The sequence below is a fragment of the Puma concolor genome, chromosome A3, assembly GCF_028749965.1.
Source record: "Puma concolor isolate L17-30 chromosome A3, mPumCon1.1.hap2, whole genome shotgun sequence".
Taxonomy (NCBI): Eukaryota; Metazoa; Chordata; class Mammalia; order Carnivora; family Felidae; genus Puma; species Puma concolor.
In genome coordinates, this window is record NC_141669.1 from 140,893,254 (window position 1) to 140,918,734 (window position 25,481).

General features: G+C 57.3%; 1 protein-coding gene across 3 annotated transcripts in view; it reads right to left on the reverse strand.

The window, feature by feature from the left end:
- ZBTB46 (zinc finger and BTB domain containing 46) overlaps positions 1-24,283 on the reverse strand; it is a 63,365-nt gene extending 39,082 nt beyond the window's left edge. The window contains exons 1-2 of one of the 3 annotated variants that reach the window (XM_086702750.1): positions 24,074-24,283; positions 18,046-18,456 (exon numbers count right to left, since the gene is read on the reverse strand). The gene's annotated coding sequence lies outside the window, so the exon portion shown is untranslated. Of the gene's footprint in view, positions 1-5,387; positions 5,502-18,045; positions 18,457-24,073 lie in introns of those variants that run through there. The other 2 variants (XM_086702748.1, XM_086702749.1) reach the window with 2 other exon arrangements.
- Between the last annotated feature and the right edge of the window lie 1,198 nt (positions 24,284-25,481).

Here is a 25,481-nt window from a genome sequence, read left to right on the forward strand (position 1 = left end):
GAAAGGCCTGTACTCCGAAAACTACAAAACGTTGCTGAACGAAACTGAAGAGGGCACAAAGAAATGGAGAGACGGTCCATGCTCGTGGTTGGAAGAACACTGCTAAGATGTCTGTTCGACCCAAAGCAGTCCGCAGATTTCATGCACTCCCTATCAAAATACCACCAGCACTCTTCACAGACCTGGAACAAACAATCCAAAATTTGTACAGAACCACAAAAGACCCCCAAAAGCCAAAGCAATCTTGAAAAAGAAAAGCAAAGCTGGAGGTATCATAATTCCAGACTTCAAGCTAAATTACAAAGCTGTAGTCATCAAAGCAGTACGTACCGGCACGAAAATAGACACGTAGATCAACAGAACAGAACAGAAAACCCAGAAATTAACCCGCAACTATGGGGTCAGCTAATCTTCAACAAAGGAACAAAGAATATCCAGTGGAATAAAGACAGTCTCTTCAGCAAGTGGTGCTGGGAACACTGGACAGCGACACGCAGAAGAATGAACCCAGACCACTTTCTTACACCAGACACAAAAATAAACTCAAAATGGATGAAAGACCTAAATGGGAGACACGAGAGTATAAAAATCCTGGAAGAGAGCACAGGCAGTAATGTCTCTGACATCGGCCACAGCATCAATACCTAAATACCTCAATATCTAAAAAGAAAATACCCCGATTTAAAAACGGGCAGAAGACACGAACAGACACTTCTCCAAAGAAGACATCCAGATGGCCAACCGACACATGAAAAAACGCTCAACATCACTCATCATCAGGGAAATACAAATCAAAACCATGATGAGACATCACCTCACACCTGTCAGAATGGCTAAAACCAACAACACAAGAAACAGCAGGTGTTGGGGATGGTGTGGAGAAAAAGGAACCCTCGTGCGCTGTTGGTGGAAATGCAGACTGGTGCAGCCAGTGGAAGACAGTGTGGAGTTTCTTCAAAAGACTAAAAATAGAAATACCATCTGATCCAGGAGTCGCACTACTGGCTATTTACCCAAAGAATACAAAAACACTAATTTGAAAGGATACACCCCCCCCCCCCGATGTTTATAGCAGCATTACTTACAACAGCTCAACTATGGAAAGAGCCCAAGTGTCCATCAGGTGATGAACGGATAAGGAGGATGTGGTATTTACATATATAATAGAATATTACTCAGCCACAAAAATAATGAAACTTGGCCATTTGCAACAACACAGATGGAGGTGCCAAGTATAATGCTGGCAAAATAAGTCAGAGGATGGCACATACCATGATTTCACTTGTATGTCGAATGTAAGAAACAAAACTGATGCACACCAAGAACGAGACTTAACGCTAGAGAAGAAACTGATGGTCGCCAGAGAGGACGTGGGTGGGAGGATGGGGGAACAGGTGGTGGGTATGAAGGAGGGCACCTGACACGATGAACACAGGGCGACGCATGGGATTGTGGGATCACGGTATCGTACACCTGAAACTAGGATTACACCGTGTCCTCACTGCGCTGGACTTCAATTTTGCTAATGGTTAAAAACTGCATCCGCCAAGAGAGTGGATCTTAACATTTTCGTCACAAAATACGGGTTGTACCTATACGTGCTGAGAGATGTTCCCCCGGAATAAACAGATGGACAGTAGAGAGAAACACACAATTGTACCACAAGCGGAGAACACAAGGCCTCCCAGCGGTTAAACACAGTAGGTCTATGTCACAAAGAATAAGAATCAAAAATATTTCGTGAAGATGTCACGTTGCAAAGGGCTACGAATGGCAACGTTTACTGAAATTAACGAGAGGGCTTGCACAAAACACCGCTCATTCTGGAGGCTCAGCGGACATTTTCTGTTCGTGAGTCCAGATGCGCGTGCGCCATTCAGCGTCGGCACGCTCGGACCGGAGCGCTGGCTCCGGCGGCACTGGCTGTGTGGCCTGGGGAAGTTGTTCGACCTCTCTGTGCTTCAAATTCTTCATCTGTAGAATGAAAACAACAACCGTACTCGCCCTTTGGTTATTACGATCACGTGACTTACTGTCGACGAACTCTTACGGGAAGGTCCACACCACCGAGCACCACGCTGGCTGCCATCCTATCATTATTAGAGAAAGTAACTGGCGAAGCACAAAATTTGCCAGCTGGGATGCATCTAGGAAGGCAGGGAGAGGAGCGGGAGGGGAATGTAACATGGGGTTCGTTTTACTTTCTAAAAAACAAGAGTAAAGGTCTGTATTCTTGCTGATTTTGACTCACAGACTCATGAACATACATTCTAACTCATCTGGCATACTTTTTAAAATTTGTATTTTTAATTCTGTTTGCTTTCTCAGAAGTGCAAGGATAACCTTTAATATTTACCTAAAAACCATCACTGCTTTCATGGAAATGTTGAAATTGACACTCTAAATTTTACCCTCCTTTATGTTTTAGTGGCCGTAAGATTAAATCAAAAAAATAAATGCCCCGTTTCACATTCCCTGGCGGGGAAGACCGGCAGGAAGAGCGTTTCCCTCAGATGGCCGGGTCCTGGGGGCTCCCGACACCCGATCCCTCTCTTTGGCCGGCCGCGCACAGCTCGGGGCAGCGCCGGGGGTGCGAGCCCTGCCCCAACGGGCGCAGCACCAAAGGCAAAAGTGAACATGCTGCTCGCACCTTCTGTGGGGTCTGTGGTCCCAGCAGCCGACCCTGTCCCCGACGAGGCCTGGCCACCTGTGGTCCCAGCGGCCGACCCTGTCCCCGACGAGGACTGGCCACCAAAAAGAAGAAACACGAAGAATGTCCAGAATGGGCCGCAGGGAGGGCTCCCGCGGTCACAGACAACACCACGGGCGCTCTGTCTGGAGCACCTCAGAGCCACCTGAGGTGGGCCCTAAGCCAGGGTGCTGCCCCCCCCCCCCCGACCCCAGACTGTCTGAGGTGGGACGGGAAGAGGCTATGGGAACAGACATTCCGCCCAGGTGTGACTTTACCCCTCACGCCTGGCTTTACAGGCGCAGATACACAGACGTGGAGGGACAGAGGGTCGGAAATGTGCCTCAAGTCAAGGGAAACCATCGTGTAAACAAAAGGCATCAGTTTAACGCCTAAAGTCCAGGCAAAGTGGTACCCGGTTCCCGGCCGTGATGGGAGCATTGACAGCTCAGGTGACCAGGTCAGGTGACCAGGTGGCCGGTGGCCGGTCAGGAAGCTGCTTCACCCCCTGGTTTCCTGGATGAACAACAAGTCTCTTTACTCGCCAGCAAAACGGGCTCTGTAAGAACTAGGAAAAGCAACGAAAGCAACAGAAAACTCCATTTCGCTGAGGCAACGACCACCACACAGGGTCTGTACTGCTAAGATAATTTCAACTTGCACAGAAAACTGTGGAATAAATTTTTACTCCATTAGGGGAGCTTAAATATCAGCTATGTACTTCACCGACAGTACGATGCAGCAGAAGAACCAGACCATTTTCATCAGGGAAAAATGTACACTAAAAAGAAATGGAATCTAAAATACCTGAAAATGCTACGAAACGAAACGAAACAAAATATCACGGGTACATGAAATACTACGAAAATATCAAGGCTACGTGGGGCATACCCAGGCCCGGAGAAGCCACAGGAAAACAGCTGAATTTTCGTTACAAAATGGATAACCTCTCAGCATCGGTAAGGTGCCCAAGGGGTTCCGCCCGCCGGACGACAGCAGGGGGTGGCTGTCCCCTGCTCTGAGCTGCTGCGACCCTAAAAGTGGAAGCATCCTGGGCGACACGGCCAGTCAGGTCTATGGCGTCCGGACGGGACACAGCCCCGAGGTGAGAGCACGTGTCCACAGGGCTTCTCCTCGAGGACAGGGACGGCGGCACCCCTGCCCGCCCAGCCCGAGTACACCACCTGCTGGAGACAGACCTGGCCACAGACACACACCTGTGGACAGGTAACCCGACCGTCCCCTCGGAACCACCTGTGCTCCCGCATGGAGCCCACAGCGCCCTCAGGAAGTCAGGGGGCTGCGTGGGACCGTGTGAGGAAGGAGCCCTTTCAAAGAGGAGCCTGCAGCCCGTCAGGGTTCCATCTCATTGTGAGGCAGGGGTCTGAGGGCCGGGGGAGACCGCAGGGCTGGCATCCGAGACGCCACAAAGGAGCTCCAGGCACCCCTCAAAGTTACACCCTCCCCCTGCCTGTTCTCCAAACTTCCATTCTCGTTTCCCCTGGGCCCCCCACTACCTATTCACAGCCTCCTGATCTGCAGACACTCGCTTCTCACGGAATCACTCACAAAACCTAACGCTTTGGCACCCAAACAACTTGAATCCCCGTTCCAGACTGGGCTTCAAAGGTCATGTCACCTGCAGCGCTGGGGGCTCAATGGGGCTTGGGAGCCCCTGTCGTGGATAACCAGGGGCACAGCGAGACTTCACCACGTCACCGGCGAGACTCCTACCAAAGGGAGGGTCCTTTCTGGGCAGGCAACGTGCGCAATGACACTCAGGTGCCACCTGCAATCCCGCAGCCTCTGGGGAAGGTGGAGGGCGTCCCCAAGAGGCAAGAACTGAAGCTCGAAGACGCGAAGGTCCTGGCCAACGGAGGTGCCTGCGTGTGGCACCGAGCCCTGCACTCCCGCGTACCCCGTGCCCTGTGCTGGCTCCAATGACTCTGCTCGGCACGGGGACCTCGGGACAGGGATGCGGCTCCAACGGCTCCAGCACAAAGTAAACCACGCTCCAAGCCGAGCACCGGAACTGCCTCCTACCCATGGGAGCGTGTCCTGTCGGTCCACGATTCTGGCGTCGAGGATGCTGAGGGCAGGGCAGCTCCCTCACCGGTCCCCAACTTAGGAGGTACAGAGCACCCCAATCCCCGGTCACCCTGGGAGTTACAGAGTACGTTCCAGTGTCTGAAGATAAGGGTGTCTCAACCAGAAAGCCATCCTTACAAGTTACCAGCAGAAGCCAGCCTGTTGAAGACACACGTCTGTCATTCTTTCACCTGTCACACGACTACTGGTGCTTCATGGGTAACGTCCAAATGCATCAGCGTGTCTCAAAATGCACAAGAACCACAATTTCTGAGGGCCACCGTGAATGCCACCCTTCACTGGGGGCATCGTGTGTTCAAGGTCCAGGGACCGGGGTGGGATCACTTCTTCCCTCAACTGTAAGGAGCTCCAACGGGAAGACCACAGGCTCCCATGAAAACGTGAAACAGTCAGTCTGCGCAGGGGCCCGGGGCCCCCCTGGCCAGCCCGATCCTCCCCCAGGGCTGGTCCCTGAGTCCCACTCACGAAAGACCGTATCGAATGAAGAACTCGCGTGAGACGTGAGCGTCCATCACAAACACACGGGCAAGCCTGTTTCACGACAGATGCCACCTCACCTTCCTACCTCGCGCCTGTGACTTGTGCGCACCTGCTAAGCTCAATGTAACCTTTTCCTTAGGGGCCCCTGGGTGGGTCCGTCGGTTAAGTGTCCAACGCTTGATCTCAGCTCAGGTCTTGATCTCAGCTCAGGTCTTGATCTCAGGGTGGTGAGTTCAAGCCCTGCGTCAGGCTGCACGCGGGGCGTGAAGCCTGCTTAAAAAAAAAAAAAGGGAATCTAACAGACAAACCTTGTTTTAAAGCAGGAGGAAAATACCGTCAGTGCTAGAACTGGACCACTGTGGTTCTACGGGCCACGTGCTGCCCACGGAAACTCCCCGCAGGAGAGAGGGTGCCGCGCAGACATCAGCGCCCACTTGACGGCCCTAAAAACCCCATTTGTAGTTACTTTTGTGATATTTTAAGTGGGCCATATTCTGAACAGACACATCACAAAACTGGCTCACCTGCACCCCGCTCACCCGTCCAAACAGCAACCACCGCAGCGGGACCACAGCGATGTTGGCGAGGGTGCTGGAAGCTAAGAGGACGCATCCTCCTTGGGAAACGCTCACCAGTGTCGTCACAAGCTGAACGAACACCGGGTGACCCAACCACTCCAATGCAGCGCGAACACGGGTCCACACGAGGACTGGTACACAGACAGTCGTAACAGTCAAAACCCGGAAACAACCCAAGCGCGCATTACAGGCAAACCGGTAAGTAAGTAAGTGTTGTCCCAACACAGGGATGCACCTGGCAGAAAGGTCTCCACGCACTTCCAGCCCAAACGTCACTTTCCTGGACACGCATGGATCTCACGGTAGTCGTGCTGAGTGAAAAAAGCCACACAGAGCAGCATGCGTGAACCGCCTTCTACCGGAGTTCTAGAACGTGCAGACTGATCCACGGGGCGAGGCAGGGCAGTGGCTGCAGCCGGCGAAGGGGCGGAGTCCTGAGGGCTCAGGGACCTTGCGCTGAGGGATGCGTCCTCCGCGACGGTGTCCCTGGCACCCAGGTACGTGCAGACCCACAGAGAGACACTTTAAATGAGGGCACTTTGCTGTGTGCGAGTTATGCCTCCGCAAAGTCCATTAGAAATCTGCTTTCGTGAACCACAAACCTGAGCTTTCTCACGTGTGGTGGGGTGGGTTTTGTCCCCCCAGATTTGTTCGTTGCAACCCTAACCCCACGGGCTCAGAACGTGGCCTTACTCGGGGACAGGTGGTTGCAGAGTAGCTGGTTCACACGAGGTCACCAGGTGGCCCCAGTCCAATGGGACCGATGGTGTCTGTGCAGGACGGAGACACAGGGACAGATGGGCCCCCGAGGAGGCCGTGGGGGAGACTGCGGGGCTCAGCCGGAGGGAGACTCGCGCAGACACCATGCCCCCCGCCGAGGAACACCACTGGTCAGCCGGCAGGGAAATGCTCCTCTGCGGAAGTCTGTGCGGCCCTGAAATTCAGCTCTGTCCTCCCCACGCAGATGTTATTTCCCACCCTGTGAAGTGCTTAGATGGTTTGCTATGTTCTGAACAACTCGAGGTGAAGACACCCATGATGAGAAATCACTTTACAGATCAGACTCTTACACGTCGAATGGTCATTGGTGGCCGGCGACACGGGAAGTGGTATTACCCGAATTTTCTCTGGTGAGAACCCACAGGCAGCGGGAGTTGCTGGAGAACTTCACAGTTTCCACGCTGCAGCCGACAGCGTCTACACATGCAACATGCAAAGCCGCCCACCCCCGCCCCGGCTGTGGGTCTGCGGGCACCGCCCCCACTTCCGGCCCCTCCTCTGCCGCTTTCTGTTCCCTCTTGTCCCTGCGGCCTCCGTACCTGCCTTGGTGTCACTTCCCTCTCGGGCACACCCCCACCCCGGTCCCCCGCCCCTGTGCTCAGGTGCCCCCTTTCCACTGATGACCGTCTGAGCAAATTTCTAACCATGGGAGCAGAACTCAGGCTCTCACTGCACCGCCAATGTGATGGAGGCAACCCAGGTCTGAGGACACCACTCCCTACACAGAGACCCCTCCCTCCCCCAGCACCACCACCAAGACCGGAGTCACAGCAAGGATGATTCTAGATCAGCGCGAAGGTGCTGTGCGGGGAGGGGAGGGGCTGGGCAGGGGCAGCTCCCCAGAGTGGGCACAAACCAGTCACGGGCAGCGGGGAAGGGAGCAGCGCACATTCAGAGGGTCGCAGTGGCCTCTGAAGAAGCCCCCCAGGAGAGTCCAGGGCTTTCAGCGGCCTCTCCCTCTCCGACCTGGCCTGAGCCTCAAGGAGCTGACAGCACCCACCTCTCTGGGTGGGCAGGTCTGTGCAGCTACAGGAGCTAAGGTGATATGGAGGGAGAGGGCGCCCCAGCAGGGCCCTGACCCGACCACTGAGCCACCTGCCTGGCCACTCCAGCCCAGCACCCGGGGAGCCGCAGGCCCACCCGACATCATGTGGGCAGGAGAACCCAGTCGGCCACGGAACCTCGAGAGACACCGAGCCTCTGTGTCTCTGGATGGTTCAAAGCGCATGCGAGACCCACAAGAGAGGTGGTGAGGGCACCACCCTTTGGAGTCCGAGGGAGAGCCCGGGCAGTGCCGGCGACAGGCCGGGAGCCAGCTGACAGCCAAGTGCCCAGCTGCGGAGGATTCGGCCTCAGGGCTGCGGCAGCAGTCACCAAGACAGGGACCCAGAGACCAGCACTCTCCAAGGGGAGGGGAGATTCAGCAGGAGCCCCGGACGTCCTAACTCAGGTTCTGGTGCACAGGAGCGGGCCCTGGGGGTGGAGGAGGACGGAAAAGGCCTGAACAGGGTCAGGGGTCTCGAGAGAGACCTCCGAAAAAGGCCGGTGCAAAAGCAGGCAGGGCCCGTGCCTGCCGAATCCACCTGAGGGCTGAGCCAAGTGCAGCAGCTCCGACTGACTTCCAGTTTCTCTGCTTCCGCAGCTGGGAAGCTGGCCTGGGGGAATTTGTTTTGTGGGCTGGGGGAGAGAAAGGGGAAGAGGCCAGCTCTCCGCGCCTCCCCCCACACACCTCCTGCTAGACCGGGGTCCTATTCCGGATGCCTCTCCTTTAAACCACACTTGGTCTTAAGGGCAGCTAAGCTCCTTCGGGTAACGCATGAGGCACTGGGCAGTATGGACGTGCTGTTTTAACGGGCCTTGTCTACAAAGGCAAATTCTGCATGGAACAGAGGAGGGGTGGCAAACCCCTCCAGCTGCCAGACGCTGCCTCCCCCTCCAGGAAGCTCCCAGGAGCTCCTCCCCAGTCAGGGCACGAGCCTCTGAGCACAGGAACACATCTCTGAGCACACTCTCGGGTCAACGTGACTATGGTGCTTTTTTCACATTAAACCTGTAGTACTGAAATCTTACGTGTTAAACTCAAGAAGTGGTTTTCAAACGTCCCCTGTGAAGCACCAGTAGAAGTAGGAGACAGCAGATCCCTGATCCGGGGGAGTGGACGGCAGGGCCGCAGCCGACCAGCCACACACTCCATGACATCCCAGCTCCAAGCCATCAGTGCCCAGGTGACATGGCTCCAGACGTGACAGCACTCGTGTGACGGGGGTGGACGCAGCCACTCGCTGTTGTGGGTGAGTCGTGTCCCAGAAACAGCCATGTTGAAGCTCCAACCCCAGCACCTGTGAACGTGACCTTATTTGGAACCAGGGTCTTTGCAGATTTTACGAAGATGAGGTCCTAACCCAATGGTATTGGTGTCATTATAAAAAAGGGAAATCTAGACACAAACACAGAGAGAGACCAACTGAAGGCAGAGACAGCGCCATGGGGTCACAGCCCATGCAGGGCCTGGAGCCCTGAGAACCACAGGGCAGGGAGGACCCTCCCACAGAGCCTCAGAGGGAGGAAGCACAGCCCTGGGACACCTGACTGCAACTCTGGCCCCACTTTCCTGTTGTTTTAAGCCCCCAGTTTGTGGTACTTTGTTATGAAAGTCCTAGGAATAGCCACACATCAACTTAATTTGTTTTAAGAGGGAGAGAGAGAAACAGCACGAGCAGGGGAGGGGCAGAGAGAGGGAGAGAGAGAGAGAATCCCGCACTGTCAGCACAGAGCCCGAGAGGAGATCCACCCCTCAAACCCGAGATCATGACCTGAGCCGAAATCAAGGGTCGGCCACTCAACCGACCGAGCCACCCAGACGCCCCTGGACTTTTTTTCTTAAAAAGAAAGCTGAGCAGCTTCACGAGGCAGAAAAACTATTTCTGTGAACTTTAAGCCTGAGACGCGCTGTGACTTGAAATGCTAACCGAGCACTTGCACCCCCGTCATCAAGACAGGAACAGACTCCAAATACGAAATGACATAAAGGCAACACCTTGCTCTTCGGCACCAGGATGAAACCCTTTGTGCCGCTGTATTCAACTTTTCATTTTGAAACACTTTGCAACTTACGGGAAAATTGTAAGAATAATTCAGACAATGCCCACCTACCCCTGAACCAGATACACCAGTTTTAAACTTTTTGCAACGTTTGTTCACATCAAGTACTAGCCCACGTGTTCACACAGCCACGTTCCTATTAACCGCCGTAGACGAGCCACCTCTGGTCCACGGAAGGCGCTGCCGGCAGGGTACCCGGCGGCTCCGGCACTGAAGCGCCCAGTTCTTAATTTCAGCTCAGATCGCGATCTCACAGTTCGTGGGTTCGAGCCCCGAGTCAGGCTCTGAGCTGAAAGCCTGGAGCCTGCTGGGGATTTTCTCTCCCTCGCTCTCTGCCCCTCCCCCACCATGCACTTTCTCTCTCTCAAAATAAATAAACAGGCTTTAAAAAAAGGTGCTGCATGCGAAGCTGGGCCAGCTGGGCCAGGACCACCCTGAGCAGGACACAACCATCGATCATCGCCACGTCTCCGTCACCTTTTGAGACTAGCAGCAGGCAGCACAGGCCTTTCCCAGGTAAACACTCGTTACATGCTGAATACGCGACGGACTGAAGGACGCACAGGCAGCTGCTGACTGAAGGGTCATCGCCAGAGCAGGAAGCAGACCAGGTGGGCAGCTGCAGCCAGGACCGCTCGGCCCCCAGCGATGGCTCAGCTTCCCTAACTCACAGGGACATCAACAACACAGCCAGTCCCGGAGCCGTCAACAGAGAGATCACCCTGGTCCCTGGCAACCCCATCAGTGGCCAGCCGAGCCCGCCTGGGGGCACAGGCCAGGCTGCAGGGGCCCAAGGCAGGGGTATGTGATGAGGGCAGGAGGTCAAGGCGGGGCCGCCCCGGCCAGCAGTGGGCACCAGCATGGGGGCCACCTGGACCCACCAGGAGTCCGAGGCCGTGGGGCAGAAGCCCTGTGGGAGGGGCAGGGTCTGGGCTGGGACTGGGGGGAGGAGGGGAGGTTTCAGGCACCCTGTGCCCCGTCTCTACACGTAAGGGAGATGGCCTCTCCCAGGGAAAGCCCCTCTGTCAAGTGCTGGGCTGGGACCAGCCCCGAGGCACGGTAAGAAATGAAACTCCCGATTCACAAGGAAAGACCTGGGTCTCAAGGGGAACTTACCAGGGGCCACTCAGGGCTCTGGGGCACGTGGCAGAGACACGAGGGGTCTCCAGGTCTGCCCTGCCGGCAGTGACCACAGCTGCAGGAAGCAGGCACTGAAGGTGCTGTCTCTCTGGGCAGCCAGTGGGCGGGCGGGGTCCTGCCCTTACAGCATGGGGTCAGGGGTGCCAGGTACCCCTGTATGACAAAGCCCTCGGGAATGAGGCCACACAGGCCAGCCATCATCTACCTTCGTCACCAAGCCCGCCCCGCATACCTATCCCCAGGCCCGCTACAGAGGGTCCCGAGGCGGGTGACAACTTGAGGACGGTCTTGGCTGGGGTGCTAGGTGAGCCCCACAGCCAGCCTCAAAGTGGACCCCGTGACTTAATGCTAAAACTGTAAAGGTGTCTGGGCAAAGCCTAGAAGAAACCTGGTGAAACATACTAGACTCTGAGAAAAGATTTCAAAGAAAAAATCTGCATGAATGAAGCTGAAAAGATTAACACGAATTCACAAAAACCCAATGACGGTGGTCACGTGCAACCAGAGAACCGTAGGCCACGGGTCCTTCCGGAACACAGCCTGCAGCACACGGTGAGACAAAACACACGTGTTTGGCCAGTAATTCTACTTTTGGGAAATTCTACCCCAAGGAAATGACCCCAAATGCTAACTTGCTCAAAGATGTTGCTAGTGCTACTTATAACACCACGATGTAAGAAACTACTCAAATGCCCAAGCAGCCAAGGAAACCATGACGTTAAATCTGAACAAGGCCCAACTCAGAGGAACAATGAGAGGTTGTTCATGTTGGTGCTCAGGAGTTTACAACAAATAAACTGACGGAAAGAAGTGACAGCTGGGACCACGGACCCTAAGACGTCTGCTCAGATCCCCCCCCCACCCATGGCAAGTTGCTCATTTATAAAACTCAAAGACCAAACACTTGCATGGGGCAGGATGGAACCGTTCGAAATTAACGTCGCAGAGGAGGAACGCAGCATAAATATGAGAGAAACCCATGTTTCCCTTTCTTCCCTCCCACCTGGGCTGGGAGAGCCCCCGCGGAGCCCGGGCGGGACTTTCATAGGTCCTTCCACCAGGACCGAGGACGGTCTGCCTCCTTGGCCCCCAGAACCGGGCCAACGTGACCACGGACTCCTCTAGGACCTTCCAAGCACCATGGGGCAGGGTCCCCCCCGGAGGAGAACACACACTTCTCCCTCCTGCCGCCCCCCCCCTCGCTGACCGCCTGGCGTGGAGTGGCTGCCAAAGCCCTGGGACCCCAAGCCTGACTTCGAAGGAACAAAAGGAAACCCTCCTTGGGCCGTGAGCCCTCTGGCCGCACAGCTGTCACCTTCCCTGCTAGTATTTCCCTCTGTGCTCACACAGAGGGGATGGCGTGTGCCACCACCTCGCCGGCTCCCTTACACGCGGTGACATCTTTCACTGACTGACAGTCCGGGACAGAGGGCAGCAGCTAAGTGACGTCTGTCACCACGATCTTGAGCAGGATGACACGAGTGGCAGGACACACACGCTGGCCTGCAAGCACGAGGGGAGAGCCGTCCGCCGTCCCCAGGCCCCGTCAGACCCCAAGCCTGCTGGTGTCAGAGGAGAGAGGCCACAGGACCCAAGCTGTGGCCTTCGCGTCTTCACAGCACTCGGGAAGCAGCACGTGAACAGCGACGGATGAACCCACCCCCTGTGCTCCCCCCGCTCCGCCAAAATCCCCACGTTTTCTTCACGAGACCGGAGTTTGAGAACCAAGCCCACGTGGCTCGGCCACACACTGACTTCGTCCACGCCCGAGGCTCTGGCGGGCCAGCTCTTCCTCTTCGGACCCAGTGTCGGCTGTGGGCAAAAACCATTTATCTGGGAAGAAAACTAAGGCAAAAACAGCACGCGGCTCCAAACGAGCTGAGAAGCACGCGTTAAAACATTCAAAAGAAAAGGCCTGCAAACGGCAAACTGAGGCCTGGAGTCAACCCGCTGACGCGGAGAACTTTCTCACTAACAGGAAAATTCCAAACTCGGAGCCCCAAAAGCACACGTGTTTTTAAAAGCAGACACCAGGGGTGCCTGGGTGGCTCAGTGGGTTAAGCGTCTGACTTCAGCTCAGGTCATGATCTCGTGGTTTGTGGGTTTGAGCCCCATGTTGGGTTCTGTGCTGACAGCTCAGAGCCTGGAGCCTGCTTCGGATTCTGTGTCTCCCTCTCTCTCTGCCCCTCCCCTGCTCGCACTCTGTCTCTCTCTCTCTCTCTCTCAAAAATAAATAAATATTTAAAATTTTTTAATTAAAAAAAAAAAGCAGTCACCACAACGTAAAAACTACTGGGCTTTAAGATATGATGAGTTGAGCCCTCTGATGTGGACATCATTCCTGCAGACGCTCCGCACGACGCACACGGCCCCTTGCGCCTGGTCCCAGACCCTCCCGGGGGCCAGTGGGGGGCTCCTTAAGGTCACAGGTGCAAGCAGCTACAGCAACAGCTCCGATCTTCAACCAACAAACGGTATAAAATAAACGTGAATGAGGTCCCCGAGGCGCCACCGCAAGTGCCATCGAAGCCATGGACAGTGAAGACACAACAGCCCGAGGGGAACCCGGATCCAGGCCGGCACGGCCGCCCCACAGCACAGCCCTTACAGGGAAACAGGGTCCGCAGAGCACCCTAACCCCACCCAGCCCGCGGCCCAGAGCAAGACGCTGAGGGACACCAGCGAAATGGGAACCAGTGCGGCTGCGTGACAAGGACGTTTTTGCCAGTTCTGTGCGTGTTCGAAAACGCCCCGGGTCAGTAAGAATCAGACGGTGGGGCCCACACAGCTTGTAGTTTAGGGAGAATAAGTGATCCCGCGACGCAGACGCAGACAGACTCTAAGGTGCTATGGGACCCGCAGGCCGCGGCTCTGGGGCTGCACAGGCACAGGCCCTCTTCTCCGGGTCGTCACTCACAGGGGACCACGAGCGAGCGTGAACAGAAGTGACAGCAGCAACCACCCCCCAGCGGCCCGCCTGGCGAGCGGAGCTCCTGGCTCATTAAACGACCTCCGAACCTCCTGGCGAGCGCGGGGTCAGTGTTCGAGGGACCGCGTCTTTGTGAGTGTGGACCGTACCCCACTAAACCACAACGGCCTCGTCCACGTCCCCACAACACTCCTGCTCTCACGGCCACTACACGCTTAGCGTCGCAGACCCCGCCACTTCACGGCACGACGATGCCCTCAGCTCCACGTTTTCTTTAGCACAAGACGGAGTTTTCTCCATTTCAAAGACTGCGTTTCAACAGCTGCTCCTTTGCTTTCCCGTGTATCTTCCGGGAAGCGCTAAACCCGTCCTGAAACGGTGCCACCAGCCTCACTCGCTGCCTGGCTATGACCTGGTGGGGCAGCTGGGCACACGTGCATCCGCAGGGCACACACAGGGCACACGTGCGTCCACCGGGGCACATCCAGGGCACACGTGCGTCCACCGGGGCACACACAGGGCACACGTGCGTCCACCGGGGCACACACAGGGCACACGTGCGTCCACCGGGGCACACACAGGGCACACGTGCGTCCACCGGGGCACACACAGGGCACACGTGCGTCCACCGGGGCACACACAGGGCACACGTGCATCCACCGGGGCACACACAGGGCACATGTCCGTCCACAGGGCACACGTGCATCCACCAGGACACACACAGGGCACACGTGCTTCCGCAAGGCACACACAGGGCACACGTGCATCCATTGGGGCACACACAGGGCACACGTGCATCCACAGGGCACACACAGGGCACACGTGCTTCCGCAGGGCACATACAGGCCACAAGTGTGTCCATCGGGGCACACACAGGGCACACGTGCATCCACCGGGGCACACACAGGGCACACGTGCTTCCGCAAGGCACACACAGGCCACACATGTGTCCATCGGGGCACACACGGGGCACACGTGCATCCATTGGGGCACACACAGGGCACACGTGCATCTGCAGGGCACACACAGGGCACACGTGCTTCCGCAGGGCACACACAGGGCACACGTGCATCCGCAGGGCACACACAGGGCACACGTGCTTCCACAGGGCACACGCAGGGCACACGTGCTTCTGCAGGGCACACACAGGGCACACGTGCTTCCGTAGGGCACACGCAGGGCACACATGTGTCCGCAGGGCACATGTGCATCCACCGGGGCACACACAGGGCACACGTGCACCCATCAGGGCACACACTGGGCACACCTGCGTCCACTGGGGCACACACAGGGCACACGTGCATCCGCAGGGCACACACAGGGCACATGTGTGTCCACAGGGCACACGTGCATCCATCAGGGCACACACAGGGCACACGTGCGTCCATCGGGGCACACACAGGGCACATGTGCATCTACCAGGGCACACACAGGGCACACGTGCACCCATCAGGGCACACACAGGGCACACGTGCATCCACCGGGGCACACACAGGGCACACGTGCATCCGCAGGGCACACACAGGGCACACGTGCTTCCGCAGGGCACATACAGGCCACACGTGTGTCCATCGGGGCACACACAGGACACACGTGCATCCACCGGGGCACACACAGGGCACACGTGCTTCCGCAAGGCACACACAGGCCACACATGCGTCCATCGGGGCACACACAGGGCACACGTGCATCCATTGGGGCACACACAGGGCACACGTGCTTCCGTAGGGCACACGCAGGGCACACGTGTGTCCGCAGGGCACATGTGCATCCACCGGGGCACACACAGGGCACACGTGCACCCATCAGGGCACACACAGGGCACACGTGCTTCCGCAGGGCACACACAGGCCACACATGCGTCCACTGGGGCACACACAGGGCACACGTGTGTCCACAGGGCACACATGCGTCCACCGGGCACACACAGGGCACATGTGCGTCCATCGGGGCACACACAGGGCATACGTGCATCCACAGGGCACACACCGGGCACACGTGCGTCCACCGGGGCACACACAGGGCACACGTGCATCCAGCACTTTCTCTGCAGCAGCAGCAGAGTACCCCCCACCCCCAGCCCCACTGAGTACCCTTCACTCCGCCCTACTCACCACCACGCAGAAGAACCTGGTCCCGGTAGCCTCCCCGGGCACCTGTCCGGGGAAGGGATCACCATCTGTGTCTCAGAGGCCCGTCTGTCTGTCTTTGTCACCTCCCCTTCAGGACATGCACTTCAGCAAAGCAAGGGCCTTGCTGGCAGCTGAGAGCCCTGCATGTGGCAGGCATGGGGCTGGGCCTGCTGTGCCATCCGGGGACCAGTGGCTGGAGAGGTGATGCCTGGCGACCGGAGAACCTTCACTAACGCAGGATTGAGAAGCACACGTGCAAACATGCAAATACAAGCTACGGTAAATCATGTCCCACACGTTCAGGCCTAACCCCCCCTCCCCCGGCCCAGTCCTGTGAATGTGACCTTGTTTGGAAACAGGGTCTTCGCAGATCTAATCAAGTTAAGGTGAGGTCGTCATAGCAGACGTTCATTCAATGTAACTGATGCCCTCTTAAGAATAAGGAAATCCCAGGGTGCCTGGGTGGCTCAGTCAGTTAAGTATGATTTTGGCTCGTGGTTCGTGGGTTAAGCCCCATGTCGGGCTCTGTGCTGACAGCTCAGAGCCTGGAGCCTGCTTCGGATTCTGTGTCTCCCTCTCTCTGCCCCTCCCCCCTCTCAGAAATAAATAAAACATTAAAAAAAACATTAAAAAATTGTTTTAAAAGAATAAGGAAATTCAGGAGCAGCTGGCAGGCTCAGTTGGAGGGGCATGTGACTCTTGGTCTCGGGGTCATGAGTTCAAGCCCCAAGCTGGGTATACAGATTACTTAAAAAAAAATTTTAAGGGGCTCAGCTAGTTAAGCATCCGACTTCGGCTCAAGTCATGATCTCGCAGTTTGTGAGTTTGATCCCTACGTGGGGCTCGGTGCTGACAGCACAGAACCTGCTTGGGACCCTCCGTTCCCCTCTCTTTCTGCCCCTCCCCAGCTTGTTCTCTCTCCGTGTCTCAAAAATAAATAAACATTACAAAATTTTAACAAAAAATAAATAAAACAAAGTAAGAAGGAAATCTAGACACAAAGGGGAGGAGACCATGAGAACACACAGAAGAGATTGGCATGATGCATCCAGAGGCCAAGGAGCACCCAGGATTGCCAACAGATGGGTCCTCCCCTGCAGCCTTTGCAGACAGTGTGGCCCTGCGCACATTCTGATTTGGGGCTCCTGGTCTCCAGAACCATGAGAGAATGAATCTCCATTGTGTAGAAACCAGGTCTGTGGTGTTTTGTCACGACAGTCCCGGAAACTCATACAACAGCAACCTAACTTAGAGTACTGCTCCCAGTCAGATGATCACAAAGGCCGTCTGAGATGGGGCGTGAGTGTGTCCCATGCGCCAGCACCCACCCCATCCAAGTCAGTGGTGTGCAGCAGAGCTGGGAGATGCATCCTTTTGAAGCTGTCCGAGGGGCTCCAAGGTGAGAACCACGATACAGTCCGCCCCTTCACCCAGGAAAGCCACGTGGCAAAGGTGCTGGCGTTCAGAACCCAGAACCCAGGCAGGGGTGGCCGTTCAATAGCTCGGTGGCCCTTGCCCCTGCCACTGGGTGGAAGCACCGGACCTTTCCCGTGGGCTGTGGGTGGAGACAAGGGGAGAGCGCAGCACGCGCTCTTCTGAGTGACGAGTGAGGTGTGGTGTGTGGGCTGCTCTGGAGGCACAGAGCGGAAGGCAGCTGTGCAGAGAAGGGTGGACCCCCAGGGGTGGCCCGCACACCACAGCAACACCAAGGGCAGCTCCAGAACAGCTCCTGGGCAAATCTGTGTCTGCACTGAGAGTCACGTGCTCGCTTTAGTGGGCACCCAAAAAGGGTAACCGACATCAAACGCACGATTTCGTGGATATTCTTGCTTAAAACAAGACAAAGATCGGCTTAAGTAAAAAGCAAGAGGATTGTGAATGATCTTGAGCAGGTGTGGGCAGTGCACCGGGAGACTGCCGTGCTGGTGCTCCGTCCGCTCTCCCTGCGCAAGGACGGCATGCCTACTGGTCCCAGGAGAGAAGACAGCAAGACACATCTGGCCTCTGACCGAGCCCCCGACCTCTGTGCTGGACACAGTGAAGGCGTGCTTCTCAGTGCTGACCCCTTCCCAACCTGCTCCTCGGGCCCCGAGTGCACACACACACCTTGGAAATACTTGTGGCTCTCTCCATCGGGAGAACTCTGTAGTACTGCGGGCAACCTTGCCAGCCGCCCTCTGCCCCATCAGCAAGGCCAGCTGGGTCTCCACCGTGCCGAAGACAGCAAAGCAGCAGTCCGGAAGCCAGAGCAGAGGAGATGCCAACAGGTTCAGAAGACCACCTATCCACTCTTCAGATGTTCACTACATTGCCCAACCAAGTTCAGCGGGCAAGTGTCAAACCAACTTTTCTCTCTCTCTTTTTCTTAAGTGTGTTTACTCATTTAAGTAGCCTCTACACCCAACATGGGGCTCGAACTCACGACCCCAAGATGAAGAGTTGAATGCTCTGCCAACTTTAATTCAAAGGGGCGCCCAAAGACAGTGTCACGTTTTCACTCCTTGTTCTGGTCTCATTCTGCCAACACAAGAAAAGAAAATGAGAAAGCCGAGCCTACTCAGTATTAAAAATCACTTTGTTCGGCCTCCCAGTGGGCCACACAGATGTGTGGTTACTGCCCCAGTGCACAGTGTCTGCTAAGGAGCTCTGAAAAGTTCTTCAAACTACTCTGAGGTTGGAGGAAAAAAAGCCTTCACACAAAACGAAACAAAAACAACGAAACGATACAGAAACGTGTTTCTGTATCGCCACAGGCGATGGAAAACCACCACATCCCCATGGAAAGGCCTGTAAACTTCCACTTCCAAAGTTGCCCACGTACGACCAAGAGCAAAAACGGAAAGGTAGTCTGTGACAAGCTGAGCGGAATTACCGAACTGCACAGGGCCACGTGACTCAGAAACGTCCCCCTGGCTTCAGGCGAGGGCCTTGTCCAGTGCCCACCCGTGCGCCCTTCCACGTCCTGACTCCTTCGGGCTCTCTTGACAAATAATCACAGCACAGGCACCTCTGCGTGGTTACGGAAAACACCCTGCGGCCGGCCCCAGGCACTCAGCAACCGCGAGTCCAGTCTGCAAGGACTCACATCCCCAACTCTCTCTCATCTCAGAAGGTCGCACAGGAAAAGTGCCACCTCTAACGACTCAGAAGCGGATGGAGGAAGCAGGACGGAGAGGCACCCAAACGGGAGCATGAAGAGCTCGCGCCAGCCGCCACCGCAGGGCCCGGAGGGCAGGGCGCCTGTGAGGGAAGGGGCGCCCGGCTGAGTCCCCAGAGTCCCACTGCGCTGCAAATATCCTGCCGTCTGCCGGAGGTTGCGCGGGAAGCGGCCCGCACACCAAGGAGCTCTCTGGCAGCAGGAGGAGAACGCACAAGGCCTCCACCTGGGAGCCCTGGGACTCCGGCCCGCCCAGACCCGCAGCCTCCAGGGTCCAGGGCCCAGACCCAAACACGCCATCTGGGAAACACCGGGCGGCGCCGACCTCCCTGCACACACGTGGAGAAGCACGAGGGCAGGGAGCCAGAGACACTCAACCCCAGGGCCTGAGGCGGCACCTGCCGGGCCCCAGCGCCCCACCCCCTCCCGGGGCAACGAGGGCATGCGGGGTGGGTCTATGCATCAGACCCACCGGGAAGGGGAGCGTCTGACCCGACAAGGTGTGGGCAGGCTCCTCGTGGGGCACGGGGCCACCACCAGGCCTGCAGCCGGTCTGCCCTTTGAGGAGGGCCTGTGTGCCCGTGAACCTGTGGGTGACCCTGGGCCAGCTGCTACCTTCTGTACCAGCGTGTTCTCTGTCTCTAAATGAAACTGAGTAATTTCTGCTTCTCTCAAAATTTCCTAAGCTGACTTAAAGCTTCTGAAATAAAAGGATAATGGCACTCAGAAGCTTTACTACTTTAGGGGCACCTGGGTGGCTCAGTCGGTTAAGCATCTGACTTCAGCTTAGGTCACAGCTTGTGAGTTCGAGCCCTGCATCAGGCTCGGAGCCTGGCTCAGACTGTGTCTCCCTCTATCTCTGTCCCTCCCCTCCTCATGCTCTGTTACTGTCTCTCTCAAAAATAAGTAAACATTAAAAAAAAAAAAAGTTTTACTACTTTAAATGGGATGGGATGAGAAAAGAAACGTTTTTAATATTCAAACAGGGCCAGGGGCACTTGGGTGGCTCAGTTCGTCCAGCATCAGACTCCCGGTTTCAGCTCAGGTCACGATCTCACAGATTCATGGGTTCAAGCCCCGAGTCAGGCTGTGTGCTGACAGGTCAGAGCCTGGAGCCTGCTTGGGATTTTCTGTCTCCCTCTCTTTCTGCCCCTCCCACTCCCAATCTCTCTCTCTCTCAAAATAAATAAGTAAACATTAAAAAAAAGAAGAAACTTTGGGAGTGTCTCTCTAATGTGACTCAAAAGCACACCTGTCAACGCACAAAGTTCAAAACTGCGTGAACATTATTTCTCACTTTTCTAGTCTAAAATACCTACCTTAGCGAGTTTTAAGTCCAAATAATGATGTTTTAAAATACTCAGTAATTTTTAAATCTGAATATGACTAAAATAGCATTATTGATAAGAAATTTAACAGAAAACTTTGCATAAATCATACTAGGATCAAATTTAACTGGCCTGGTTTCTCTTTACCCTTTAACAGAAAAACTTTCTAGTTTGTTAGGAAAGGTTGTCTCTGTTTTCCATGACTTTTTCATGTACAAATAACATCCCAGGCCACATTCTGCCATCACTAGCAAACCAGAACACAAAGCCTGGGTCTGCACATGTAAGACGCAAAGTGTTTAGGCCGGAATGGCAGAAAAGAGGGAACCCTTCCCTAACCTCATGGCGTGAGGCCCAGCCATACAGGCCACGCACAGCCAGAGCTGGGGGCCGAAGGCATCAGAACCACAATCAGGATGACACAGTATTTCAAACGCTTAAATCAGCCTTGTGGCCTCAACAGAGATTCTTAATCATCCACTCATTCTTAGCAGCCAGCCCACTAAAGGAAACTGGTAGCAATGTTTTATCAGGGGAGGGGACAGATACACAGGGGAATTCTGGGCAATGTGCCATCACTCAACAGACTTTAAGGTAAATTACGTTAGGTCAGAGGAAATAAAAAGTCTATGCATTTTTTTAATGTTTATTTATTTTTGAGAGAGAGAGAGAGAGAGAGAGAGAGAGAGAAGGAATGAGAATCAATGGGGAGAGGGGCAGAGAGAGAAAGGGAGACACAAAATCCAAAGCAGGCTCAAGGCTCTGAGCTGTCAGCACTGACCCCGACACGGGGCTCAAACCCACGAACGGTGAGATCATGACCCGAGCTGAAGTCAGACGCTTAACTGACTGAGCCCCCCAGGTGCCCCAAAAGCCTATATTTTTATGAGAACATGGGTCAGGAAGGAATGCCAACTCCCAGAATGGACTGCCGTGGCAGGTGCTATGCTGCAAGGTGTGAAGAGGACAGGAGGGACGGAGGCTTCTAGAACCTTCCCCTCACCTTAACACAGCAACCAAGAAGGCACCTGGGCACATGACGCGTCAGCAAAGGAAGGAATTAGCTCAGGTGACCGGGCGCTCTTCTAAGCACCGTGCACTAAGTGGGTCTCCTCAGCTCGTACAGGCTGGTCTAAGACCTCTGGTAGAGAACAAAGCAGGAGGGCCACACAGCTGTCCCAGAAACACATACCACAGGGACAGTGTGGCCCAATTTCTTTTAATTTGAAAAGCCCCACATACGGATAACGTTGGAAAGTTCACTCTCTTAAAACTTAATTTCGTGTAACATGTTTGTAAATAACACACCCTCTGACAGCGAAAGGGCGTCGGGCCTAAGCATTTCCTCTAAACCAGGAGTGATCTTGCCCTTTCCAGGGTCTGCGTTGCCCTTTCTGTGCTCATGTGTGACGGAGGAGCATGGGTGTCACCGGGGCGAGCGAATCACCGGGCCCTGGATAACTGAGTGGGGACACAGAGTGTCAAAGAGGGTGGTGCCCCTCTAGGCGGCAGTCACCTGAGCCCCAGAAGGTGGACATCACCGGGGTCTGAGCACAGGAACGAGGCATTTTCAGAGAGAAAACAGGCAAACCTGAACAGAAATGGTCTCATCAAAACGAAACTCTTATATCCAAGATGATGTCAACGAGAGGCTTAATAAAATGCCTCCCCTAAGGCTGGTCTCCAGGAAAGGCCCAAAGTGAGGACCTTCCACTATCTTCTTTTTTCTTTTAATTTTTTTTTCAACGTTTATTTTTATTTTTGGGACAGAGAGAGACAGAGCATGAACGGGGGAGGGGCAGAGAGAGAGGGAGACACAGAATCGGAAACAGGCTCCAGGCTCTGAGCCATCAGCCCAGAGCCTGACGCGGGGCTCGAACTCACGGAGCGCGAGATCGTGACCTGGCTGAAGTCGGACGCTTAACCGACTGCGCCACCCAGGCGCCCCGACCACTAGCTTCTAAAGAAAACTCACAATAACCACCCCCGTCCCTCCTTCAGCAGAGACTATGAAGACGACAATTAACTTTATAGGGGACACAGGGCTTAGATCTCAGTAACTTCTGCCTCAGCCTGCCTACCATTCACTTAATTCTTTCTGGAATAAGAAGGCACCCCACAGTTTTCAGTGCAAAATATCTAGAACTACCATAAACCAAATGAAAGGACTCCAGTATGATAAAATACTACTGTTTACTTCATTATTCATGTGAAAAACCCTCCTCTAAATTTCTTTCTGAGGAACGAGCTATTTTCCATTCCTGCAGAGTGGAAATATTGCCTTGTACAGGCAGCGAGCGGGCCAGCCACACAGTGAATACACAAGTCTGTTACCCACACGGAAAAGTTAGCTTTGATAATAAATCCAACAGGAAAGATTCTACAACTGACCCGATTAAGCTGCACGCGAGCACTCCGCGCACAGGTGTCCTCGCCCAGCAGTTTGCAAAACGCGTTGCCTAATTAGCATTTCTTTAAACAATGCTGATAACAATCTTGCCACCGTAATCCTCCACAAATGCGTAGCTGAGATTGTAGCACGGAAAGCGCGAGGAAATTCGCTGTGGATCTCAGTCAAACTTTCTTTTGTTTATATTTCTCGGTGTCAGAAAATATCTGTTCTTTACCCCTTTTGGCTTGTACCCAGGCTCCTCGGTCCAGCCCTATTGTGCGTGGTCCGTTACACCTACAAATAATAAATTTGTTACCGGGGCCAGGGGAACCCCAACTAGCCACAGCCCTCCTCCTGGCGCAGAAAATTCCCCATTTGCCATCGGATTGAGTTGTCAGACAGTGACTCGTGCTACCCTGTGAAACTGACATGTCTATTTACGGAGAAACAAAGACACCGCTCGCGGCGGACCCGGCTCCCTCCGCGCGCCCCGTCCGCTCCGCGCGCCCCTGGCCGCTCCGCGCGCCCCGTCTCCTCCGCGCTCCTCTGGCCACCCGGCCCCGAGGCCCCTGCGCCCTGGTTCATCCAGCAATTAAAATGGAGACGAGGCCGGTGGCCGGCGTCAGGGGGAGACAATGACCCCAAAGGCCTGGTGGGGCGCGGGGACCCGCCTGCGCCCACCTCCCGCAGTTCCGACTCTTGGCAAACTCGGCGCGGGCGGGTCCGGGTGCGGCTCGGCGGCGCGGGCGGGGGGCGCGCGGGACGGCGCGGGCGGGGGGCGCCAGGACGCCCCTGGGCTGCCTCCTGGGGCCGGGCGTTGACGCAGCAGAAATTACCAGCTGGAAAATTCCCCTTTTGGAGGTGACGGGGGAGGGATCGCGGCGGCAGCGGCAGGAGGCGCGGAGGGCGAGGGGCGCCGGGCAGCCCCGCCGCCGCCGCTGCCGCCGCCGCCGCCGCCTCCGCGCGCAGCCCCGCGGGGACCCCGCACCGCCCCCGCCCGCCCCGCCCCGAGCCGCCCGAGCTTCAGGATCGGCGGGGGCCGGGCTGGGTCGCCGCCGCCGCCCCCGAAGCCGCAGCCGGGGCGCGCCGATCGCCGCCAGGAGGGCGCCCCCGCGGGGCGGGGCGCAGTGGGGCGCGGGGCAGCAGGCGGCGGGGGCGCGCCCCGGCTCGGAGCTGCCCGGCCTCGGAGCGGCCCTGGCCGGGCCCGGCCGCGATGCGCCGGCCCGGCCGCGCGGACAATGAGCCGGCGCCGCTTACCTGTGACCCCATGGGGCGCGGGCGAGGGCGGGCGCCGCGGCCGCCGGACCGGCGCCGGTGATCGCCGCCGCCGCCGGGCGAGCGCTGCGTCCGGGCGGGTCCGAGCTGCGCGCTCGCCTCGGCTGCTCCGTCCGTCTGTCCGTCCGTCCGTCCGTCAGGCCGGCGCGCGCCCCCGCGCCCGCTCCAACCCCGCGGCCCCCGCCGCCCGCGCGCGCGCCCCGCCTGCGGACCCTGACCCCGCCCCCCGGCGCGCGCCCGGCCGCTGCTGATTGGCCCGAGCGGCGCCCGGGCCGCGGCCACCGCCCCGGGCCCCGCCCCCGCCGGCCCGGCCGCCGGCCCCGCCCCTCGCTGGGCCCCGGGCTCGGCGCCGCGGGGCGGGAGGGGGCCGCGGCGGGGGTCGGCTCCTCCGGGCCCCCCCCGCCCGCCCCGTGGGCGGCCGGACAGCGGAAGTGCGGGCTGGAGCTCGCTGGGCATTGTGGGAAGCCCCCTCCCCTGGGTTGGCGGGGGGCGGGGGCGGCGCGGCGTGGGGGTCTCGGAGCGCCGGTGCGGGTGCCCGCGGGGGGCCGAGCGGCGGGCCGAGCACCGCGGCGGGAGATGGGGCTCGGGGACTAGGGCCCCCCCCCCCCGCCCCTTCCTCCCCGGCGCGGCCCACGCGCCCCTTCCTCGGGGGCGCGCGGGTCCCCGGGCCACAGGCTGTCCCCACGACCCGATGCGCAGTCCCGCCGCGCGCGTCTCGCAAACTTCGCGACTTCCCCGCCTGCTCAGGAGGCGGTGCGGACCTCGCGCGGTGCGGAGAGAAAGCGCTGTCGCGGCGGCGCTGGGGCGCGCGGCTGGAGAGGGCCTGTGGCCGCGCGCTCGCGCCGTCGGGGGACCTCGGCGCTCCCGGGGAGAGGGGCACCTCGGGGCGCGGGCCACGCGACGGCCCCCGCCCCCGGGGGCTTGGGTTCGGCCAACTTAGGAGCGCCGGCGGCTGGGCGCGCGGGGTCCTTCCCGCCGCGTCGTGCGTCCCGCGCGGGTGCGGCCCCCGGGGAAGGGGCGAAGGAGCGGGAAACAAGCCGCCTGGGGCGCCGGCCCCCTCACCCCCTTCCACGACCTGGAGTCGTGCCGCCCGGATGGGCCCTGCGCCTCCCTTCTCGCCCCCGCTGTCGTCGAGCCGAGCCCTCGGGCGGGCTGAATGGGAAGCGTGGCCCCACATTCCTGGCTGGCCTGTGCGGGGGCAAAGGCCACCTCGCTTCCTCCCGCGGGCGCGGCGGTGGGAAGGGAGGTGAGCCTGTGGCTAGCCAGCCGCGCAGAGGAGTGGAGCACGACCCGGCCATCCAATGGCGAGGCTCCGCGCGGGCCGTCTGCGCCCTGCCTCCCTGCGGGGCCGGGGCCGAGCGCCGCGGAATTCCTCGGGAGGTGGGAGGCG